This window comes from Carassius gibelio, chromosome B16 (assembly GCF_023724105.1).
Source record: "Carassius gibelio isolate Cgi1373 ecotype wild population from Czech Republic chromosome B16, carGib1.2-hapl.c, whole genome shotgun sequence".
Classification (NCBI taxonomy): domain Eukaryota; kingdom Metazoa; phylum Chordata; class Actinopteri; order Cypriniformes; family Cyprinidae; genus Carassius; species Carassius gibelio.
The window spans coordinates 13,829,019-13,838,856 of NC_068411.1; the positions used below are offsets into that span (position 1 = coordinate 13,829,019).

At 35.7% G+C, this 9,838-nt stretch overlaps 2 long non-coding RNA genes across 2 annotated transcripts; one reads left to right on the forward strand and one right to left on the reverse strand.

Moving 5' to 3' along the window:
- The first annotated feature begins 2,296 nt into the window (after nucleotides 1–2,296).
- LOC127975530 (uncharacterized) lies at nucleotides 2,297–5,139 on the forward strand. Its single transcript, XR_008157545.1, has 4 exons — nucleotides 2,297–2,434; nucleotides 2,607–2,683; nucleotides 3,942–4,060; nucleotides 4,224–5,139. It is a non-coding gene; the product is annotated as an uncharacterized LOC127975530 (long non-coding RNA).
- Nucleotides 5,140–5,377: 238 nt separating this feature from the next.
- On the reverse strand, nucleotides 5,378–9,001 carry LOC127975223 (uncharacterized). Its single transcript, XR_008157455.1, has 3 exons — nucleotides 8,427–9,001; nucleotides 7,707–7,823; nucleotides 5,378–6,930 (listed from the first exon to the last, which is right to left on the reverse strand). It is a non-coding gene; the product is annotated as an uncharacterized LOC127975223 (long non-coding RNA).
- Between the last annotated feature and the right edge of the window lie 837 nt (nucleotides 9,002–9,838).

Genomic DNA, 9,838 nt, shown 5'->3' on the forward strand with positions numbered 1-9,838 from the left:
TAAGACTCGACGAGTTTGTCTCTCACAGATGTGTCCATGTGCACTTCTGACAAGAAAAAACGACATTTTGAATTATGACTTACCAAAAAAAACAACGTTATTTACATATGTAAAAAGACTTTATGAACCACACAGGCATCAAATCACCTCCCTAACGTGGCCTTCCTCGTTCACTGTGCATGTGCGCACTTTGAAATGTATCTAGGCCACTGATCTAAAATATAATAGAAAAGGAGATTCTTTTCCGGGAATCACTTTGTTCGATAATTAATGAACCGCTTTATTTGAACCGGATCTTCCCCAGATAGCATGCATATCCGGGCCTCATCTGGGCCAACTATGGCACATCTGGCTCAGTTCTGGCAGCGGCAGAGGTTATATGGGCCATCTCTGGCCCACACACATCAAGCCGGTTTTAGTTTGAGTTGTGGCATTCTTGTTTATGGGCCAGATCTGGCCCGCGTGCAACAAACCGGCTTTAACAAACCGGTTTTAGGTTGAGTTCTGGCTTGTTGTATGTGGGCCAGATATGGCCTATACCAGGTGACCAGATGTGCCATTTTCTGAAGACACGTCCTGGCAGATCACCTTACTTTACCAGTCAGTGGTTCTAAAACTATTTTGAGTACTGGACGCCCATAATATTTCAGGACACGTAATATAAATACATACACACATTTATTTGACCTACACGGACCTGTTCTGAAGTTGCAATGTTATTCGATTTTTTTTACATTTTTGTACCATGTCCTCTGGTGTGACACCATGTCCTTTGAACTTTTTCGGAACCACTACAAATTTTTTATGCTTTTTTGTGCATTAATATGACACCCCTAAATTATACGTATTTTTTACATAATCCTAGGAAATTTTACAAATGTGTCTTGCTTGCCACTAATGATGACAGGTTAGCTTGGATTAGCAAAGTCATCAATTGACAGAAAAGGCTGAAACGTCCTTTGGTGTGATAAAAAAAAAAAAAAAAAAGTCCTCCATTGTGACATCTGTACTGTCACACCATAGGACAAAGTTTCTTTAAAAATAATTTTAAATAATTAAATAATATTTGTTTAACACCTTTTTTATACTTTTAAATGCAATAATTACATTCATTAAATTAAGCTCTAATCATCAAAAAAAAATTATGAATCTTTAGAATATATGACAATTTCACTTTTTTAATAAAAAAAGTTACAAAAAATGAACTTTTTTCATGATATTCACATTTCTTCAAGATGCACCTTAAACACATACACACATGTATATATATAAATATACTCGCATACATACATATATGAGTGTTTGTAAAAGCAACAATACAAAATCTTAAACTATAAAAGTGCCACTTTGTCCCACTATTATGTGCAGGCCTGGCATTTTGCACGGGGCTATAGAACTACAAAATGAATTTTAAATTACCAATATCATAATTGAATGACATTTTGAATTATGTAGTGATCTGATTCTATCCACCAAGAAATTGTATGTGAATGTGTGAGACTTATGGTCATGGTTATAGGGAAATATCAAGAAGAACAAAGTGCAGTAAACGGTAAAACTGTTTGCACTACAAACCAGTACGTTCATAATTAAGACAATACATTAAAAATAACATGGTAAGATACAGCAGTTTGCGACAGTACAGCTGTTTGTACAGCTAATATAACTGGAATGACCCCGAAAGCCAGACACATTAAATTTACAAATGGCCGCGCCCCCTCTTACAGAAAAAAAATAAGGGGCATATGTTTATTCATATTTTTATGTATGTAACGTGAGCGTGTGACTTTTAATTCGTGACGTGCTTCCATGGGCGTGCGCGCAGACCGGATGGAGTTGCCATGGAAACGGAGCGCAACACTGCAAATGACACGAGGAAACACCCCGTTTCTCGCTGATTTCACTGTTTTCAGGTGAGTTAAGTCTATAAAATCACACAAATATCACTTATAACTGTTGTTGACACTTCTCTTACTTGTATTTGACTCGCTTCTGTTGTTTATTTAGTTTATAGGAATGGTTTAATGTCTTCGAAAAAGTCCGTTAGCGTTTCTACCGTTTTCAGACGACGTATCGTCAGGTATGATAACTCTTTTGTGCATTTATTTATGAAAGTTTGGACTTTTAATCAAATCTTCATCTGTAGATGATAGCTTTTGACTGTTTTGCTGGTAATATTTCAATGGATGATTGGAAATTTCTTAATTTATTTAACCTTAACATTTACACTTTACTGTTTATCGATGACGTCACGTTATCAAGGAGCGCGAAAATTGGCAGAAAACTAAAGTTGTTGTGATCTTTTATGGTAAACATAAAACTGTTCTGCGATTTCAAGAGTGACAAAATAATCCTTCTACAACAGAAGGGAGTTTTCAAGATTTCAGTATTTCTGAAGGGAGCTGCTGACAGAGATGTAGGAAGCGCTGAAAAGGTTAAATAAAGTAACCTAATATGCATTTTTTTCACAACATATATCGCAATGAATCTGTTATTTTATTTATTTATTTTTTGCATCTCACCTGCTCTAGCTTGTTTCCTAATAAACCTGGAACTGCAGACTAAATATTGTTGGCTCTGTGTCAAATTGCTTGTTTTGTTCCTAGATTCTTCAGTGCTGATTCGGAGTGAACCTACTGTAAGACAACATCTCCAAGATGCTATTGACCACAAGACTAGTACAGTAAGTCAAACCTCAAATATACACTACACTAGTGTTCAAAAGCTTGAAGTTGATACAATTTGTAATAATTATCTTCTGCTCACCTCTGTAGTAATTATTTGATTAAAATATGTAAAAAGAGTAATATTGTGAAATATTATTACAATTTAAAATAGCTGTTTTCTATGTGAATACATTATAAACTAATTTATTCCAGTGATGTGCAGCTGTATTTTCAGCATCATTACTCCAGTCTTCATTGTCACATGGATCCCTCAGAAATGCTGATTTCCTGCTCAAGAAACTTATTATCAGCGTTGAAACAGTTGTGCTGCTTCATTTTTTTTGTGGAAACTGTGATGCATTTTTTTTTTCAGGATTCATAGATGAATACAAAGTTCAAAAGACCTGCATTTATGCATTTAGCAGACGCTTTTATCCAAAGCGACTTACAGTGCATTCAGGCTATCAATTTTTACATATCATGTGTTCCCAGGGTATTGAACCCCCAACCTTGCGCTTGTTGCTTGCCAGCGCAGTGCTCTACCAGTTGAGCTACAGGAACATTATTTGAAACAGATGATTTTGAACAATTTGATGCATGTAACACTAACATTCAAATGTTTGGAGTCTATGTAACAACGAATCCAACAAAAAAAATATTCAGCACATCTGTATTTTAACATTGATCATAATCAGAAATGTTTCTTGAGCAGTAAATCATCATTTTAGAATGATTTCTGAAGATGTGTCACTGAAGACTGGAGTAATGATGCTGAAAATTCAGCTTTGATCAAAGGAATAAATGACATTTTAACATAATATTCACATAGAAAAGAGTTGTTTTGAATTGTGATAGTCACAGTGTTACTATTTTACTGTAATTTGATTCAATAAATGGAGCTGTGGTGAGCATAAGAGATTTTTTTATAAAGGCATAAAATATCTTACAGACCCCAAACTCTTAAATGGTTGTGTAAATTACAGTTATGATGTTCCTCCCAGTTAAATTTTATTAAAATGTATTAAATGTTACTCTGGCATATGCAGTCCATTCTATAGAGACTGTGCCTGTTCCCCAAAAACAGACAACAAATAATATGTTTATTAAGGGATCTAGAAAAATTATTTCAGTTTAAACCTACTAGATTAAAAATAGTACTCAATGTACTCCATTGATGAAATAGTAAAAAGTGCACATTGCCTGAAGTTATATGAACAGTAGCTATGCTAATCTTTCTCCCTTTGCCTTCCTGTTTCTGCAAATGTCCATCCCAAGGTTATTAGAAACTGCACAGCACAGGACTTGTGAGGACTTCAGATGATACCAGTACTCAAAAGACCTTAGATGATGGCAACTATAGATGGACATACAAACTACCGCCACTGCAAAAAAAGGTAATGTTAATTTGAAAGAGCTGTGTCACAGTATCAAGGGATCCCTTATCAGTTCTGTTTTCAGTACTGGAGAGTAAAAGATACATTTTTTTGGTTGATGTTTTTTGTTTGATGTTTTTATTAGTACATATCCATTATCTTGCACATTTTATCTCCCCAACAGATTCTAATTTGAAAGAAGTTTATAATGCATGTTCGCTACTCCCAATTCAGAAGACTGAATCAGCCTGTGTATCTGAATGTTTCTCAAACTCACTCCTCTCTGCCGCATCTGAATTTGGGATTTTCCTTAGCTGTCAGTTATAAACGTCAAAATTAAAAGAAATAAACGTTTGAAATATATCAGTCTGTGTGTAATGAATAAATATAATATACAAGTTTCACTTTTTGAATGGAATTAGTGAAATAAATCAACTTTTTGATGATATTCTAATTATATGACCAGCACCTGTATATAATTGCTCTTTTGTTGATTTTTATTGCTTCCATTGTCCTCATTTGTAAGTTGCTTTGGATAAAAGTGTCTGCTAAATGTAAATGTAATGTTAATGTGTATTTAACTATATTTATAAATATTTATCTGTATTTTTTATTTTGTAATAATGTAAATGTATTTGTTTTATATCTATACATGCAGTTGTATTCATGTATGTATATTTATTTGTCACATTTTTATATTTTAATAAAGCAGTTTAGACTACATGAGTGTTTTCTTTATTCTGGATGAATTACATATTCTTTTGTGTCTAGAAAGGGTAAATATGGGCCATATCTAACCCAGAAGTCAGCCACAACTGGGACGGATCTGGGCCACATCTCAGAAATGGCGTGGTTGACATCTGGGCCAGGTGTCGCCCATGCCATTTGTGAGATGCGGCATGGATCTGGTACAGTTGTGGCTGACTTCTGTCAGACAAAACTGGGCCAGATCTGGCCCAGATGTCACCCACACCATTTCTGAGATGTGGCCCTGATCTGGTTCAGTTGTGGCTGACATATGTCAGCCAGACTCAGGTTGAGTCATCGCCGTCATTCCGCGCGGTATGTGGGCCAGAAGAATATGGGAGATGTGGGCCAGAACTGGGCCACATGTCATTTGTTATCTGGGTCGGTTCTTTTAGACCTATATTGTACGTAGTTTGTATGATTTACATGTCGATATGGACAACTGCAAGCGTTTACATTAGAGCAGGCCTGTTAAGTTTAACAGTATTCTTGCCGCTAAAAAAGTTATAATTCTGCCAATTTAATATAATTATTAAAGAAAACATTAAATAAACTTACCTTAAAACAGTTGAAAGCCGTGGCTTTCACTCTAAAAATGGCTGGGTTAAAAATAACCCAATTGGCAACCCAGCGCTGGGTAAATATTGGACAGAACACGTGCTGGGTTAAAGTAACCCAACATGCTGGTTTACACATTTTAACCCAGCATGCTGGGTTATTGAGAAAACCCAAGTTAGAGTCAGTTTTACCATTTGTGGGTTTGCATTTTTATGATTCTGGGTTATTCTTGCTGGGTTATTCTCATAATTTTACTTTTGCTTAACAAAGCAATCATGGATTAATAAATAATGAAGAATACAGGTAATTTAGACTGTTAAAAAATAATTTTAATGCCATCTGACATTCAAAAATTTGTACCAATGACAAACAATATGGAATTTTTCCTTTTTTTTTTGTTTCCAGCAAATGCAAAATAAATAAATAAAATAAAAATCACAGAATTACAGTTGCAATAAATAAGAAAATTATTTCTGAGTGACCAGTCTAGCTGTTTAACTATTGCATTTTGACATGTTTAGCTATTTAAATACACAGTGAAATGACATTGACAATTAACATTCTTTAAATTTAAATGTAAAATTATTTAAAGATGTCCTTAAATTTATATCAAGTATATAAAGACTCATATGTAGGTAGATGTGCACTGCTTAGGGTAGTTCAACATATAGTTCACCCAAAAATGAAAATTCTGTCATTTATTACTCAACTTCATGTCGTTACAAACCTGTAAGACCTTCGTTCATCTTCAGAACACAAATTGAAATTCGAGAGGTTTCAGACCAGGGTGAATAATTAATGACAATTTTCATTTTTGGGTGTACTATTGTCAAACACTTAAGCTCTGAAGCAAAGATCTACACCTGAGAGCAGTGTACTCTGCTATAGAGCCTGTCAACGGAAGGACAATTTTCAAAAGGAAATGAGATAAAGACACATTGTGACATAATCCAAACACAATTGCAAATATTGAATAAAAACACTGTTTCAAAAACACAGAACAAAAATTACTGTTTCAGTTTCAAAGTCCCTTTGCAGCTGTATTTTCCATGTATTATGAGTAATAATCCTGTCATATTGATCAAATACTGCATCATAGCAGCTTTACAATATTAAAAAGGAAAATAGTGTGTAATAATGTGAAGGGATAACAGTAAACACTCAGTTTTCAGTTAAAGTCAGTTCATCATTGATTCAGTGATGTATCGTCCCTCTGTGCGATCAAGTCGATGATATCGCTTGATCTTAATGGTCCCCAACTTAGGAAAACCAAGGAACCGAAACTCCATCGGTGACAGAATGGAGAAAAAACCTTGGAAGAAACCAGGCTCAGTTGGGGGCCAGTTCTCCTCTGACCAGATGAAACCAGTAGTTCAATTCCAGGCTGCAGCAAAGTCAGATTGTGCAGAAGAATCATCTGTTTCCTGTGGTCTTGTCCTGGTGGTCCTCTGAGTCTTTACAGAGGATCTGTATCTGGGGCTTTAGTTGTCCTGGTCTCCACTGTCTTTCAGGGCAGTAGAGGTCCTTTCTAGGTGCTGATCCACCATCTGGTCTGGATACAGACTGGATCTGGTGGCTACGGTGACCTCAGAATAAGAGAGAAACAGACTAATGTTAGCATAGATGCAACATAAGAACAAGTACATGAGGTAATTACCATGTCTGTTTTTTCACTGTGTCGCACGTTACCTGTCAAAACTCAAATGGAATCGCAATTACTTTAGCATCTGAATTTCCAATGATTCACATTGAAAACTGTCAATTTTGCCAGAGGTGGGACCATACTATGGAGAGTGTTTGTATTGGGAGGTGATGTCACTCAAAGACAATTGTGCCAAAATGCTTTGAACAATGGAGGTTAAGGCACTACTAAAGGATGCGTGTTAAAGAACAGAGATGCGTGTTAAAGAACAGACAGTGCAACCCGGATCTCCTAATATTCTTTGCACCTTACACAATAAATAATTCTGTCATTTTTACCCCAAATGCAGCTACTATAGCCTGCTAACTGTTAGAGCCACATGGTACTATTGGTCAATATTCACCATTAAACTTTTCACCTGAGGAATAAAATATAGGGTAAGATGCAAATAGGTAAATCGGAGTAGAACTGCAATGTTGTTTTGCTGATGTGCAGCAGAGTACAAACAGTGAGAGATTTGGGGTAAAAACTACAGAATATATCCCAATAAAAAACACGCCCCATAGTATAGTCCCACGCTTGACACAAATTGACAGCTTTCTGTGTAAGGCTTTTCAATTGCATTCGGACTATGTCACAATGTATGCGTCCACATGTGGAAAACTGCAATTAAATATACAATTTGCAATTCCTTTTGAAAATTGTCCAGGATATCCTTACCTGTCCATTGATTATGATCAATGCCTGAGAGATCTGCTGGCATTTTTAAATCGCCACAACAATTGTATGGGGTTTTGTGGACTCTGCTCGGTTAAGGAATTCCATGTTTGTTCCAACCTTTAAAATAAAGTAAAAAAAAAAAAAAAAAAAAAAAAAATGGTTTTAATAACAGTGAATCAGTTCAATTAACTGTGTGAAGTTCATCATGAAATTGAGTCCATCATGTTTATGAGTTAAATTCACCTATGAGTTGGTCTTCAGAAGCAGAATATGCTCTAGTGATTGGCTGAAAGTTGTGCTTTCAAACTGTCTAATCAATGGGATGTTCCAGTCATTATAAATCACAGTTTTATGTTAATATCCTGGCTTTATCAAACACTGACAGTCGCCGGCACAGTAAGGGAGATCACACTGAAAGCGCTCAAAGACATTTCTATGACAAGTCACGCAGGTACTGGGTTACTCCGCAGCTTTAAAACAGTCCATATATAAACACTTATAGGTGTACCAAAGTGATAAGGACAAGTCAAAAACACGATCTGTATGTTTATGATGTTTACGCTCATAAATAATGTACATTCTGAACACAAAGTTACTAAGTGCAGCTTTAACTATAGCACGAAATAAAAATATATGTGCGTTTAAGTTACGTGAGGGTTAACGTTAGTTGATTATAACAGACAAGCAATTATGTAAAATGTATAATAAACATGAACTTACCGTTAGACGCCTCAATAAGGCTGCACTCGACGAGTTTTTCTCTCACAAATGTATCCATGTGCTTTTCTGACAGGAAAAAACAACATTTTGAGTTATAACTTGTATGTAAAAAGACTTTATAAACCACAAAAGCATAAAATCACCTCACTAACGCGGCCTACCACACTCGCTGTGCATCCGCGCACTTTGAAATGCCCTGAGACGTCGATTATTTTCCGGGAATCACTTTGTTAGACTGAACCGGTTTATTTGAACTGGATCGTCGGTTCTCTTAGACCTGCGGTCCGACTATATTGCACGTAATTTGTATGATTTACATGTCGATATGGACAACTGCATGCGTTTACATTAGAGCAGAATGTCGTATTCACTTTTTGAACTCATTTGACTCACTTAAATGTCAAATTCGCTTTTCAGTGTCAGAAACTACTTTTTCCTCTATTTTCACAGTTATTCGCATATTTCAGCCATCCGTCACTGTCTGAAACTTAATAAAAACTGTATTAATATGTCGTCTCAGATATCTTAACATGATTATTCGAGTCACGTAACGTAGGTTGGCCGTTTGAGGTGAACAGTTCGTCATTTAACGTAAATAATGTTGGCCTGTAACTGTTAGACGTTTAACAGTATTGTTTGCGCAAAAAAAGTTATAATTCTGCCAATTTAAAATAATTATTAAAGAAAAAATTAAATAAACTTACCTTAAAACAGTAGAAAGCCGTGGCTTTGCCCCGTTGTTCTTCCAAAGTGACAGTTGGGGAGCGATTTAAACATCTTCAAGGCGCGTTAAATAACCCAGCGCTGGCCTGAAACAACCCAGCGACGCAACCCAGCAGGTTTAACCCAACACCTGGTAAATTGAAACTACCCAAAAGTGTTTAAAAAGAAATAAAATAACCCAACAAAATGACCCAACATACTCAACCCAACATTTTGGGTTAAAAAATAACCCAGCCGTTTTTAGAGTGTTGCCCCGTTGTTCTTCCAAAATGACAGTTGGGGAGCTATTTAAACATCTTCAAGGTGCGTTAAATAACGCAGCGCTGGCCTGAAACAACCCAGCAACGCAACCCAGCAGGTTTAACCCAACACCTGGTAAATTGAAACTACCCAAAAGTGTTTAAAAATTAATAAAATAACCCAACAAAATGACCCAACAGACTCAACCCAGCATTTTGGGTTAAAAATAACCCAGCTGTTTTTAGAGTGTACCACTGACCCGCAGTGTTGGGGAGTAACTAGTTACATGTAACGGCGTTACGTACTAATTTAATTACAAAATTAATGTAACTGTAATTAGTTACAGTTACTAAGAAAAAATGAGTAATTAAATTACAGTTACTTATGAATTTTTTAACGATTACAAAGGGAATTACATTTGAATATTTATACACATCCACATACAGATT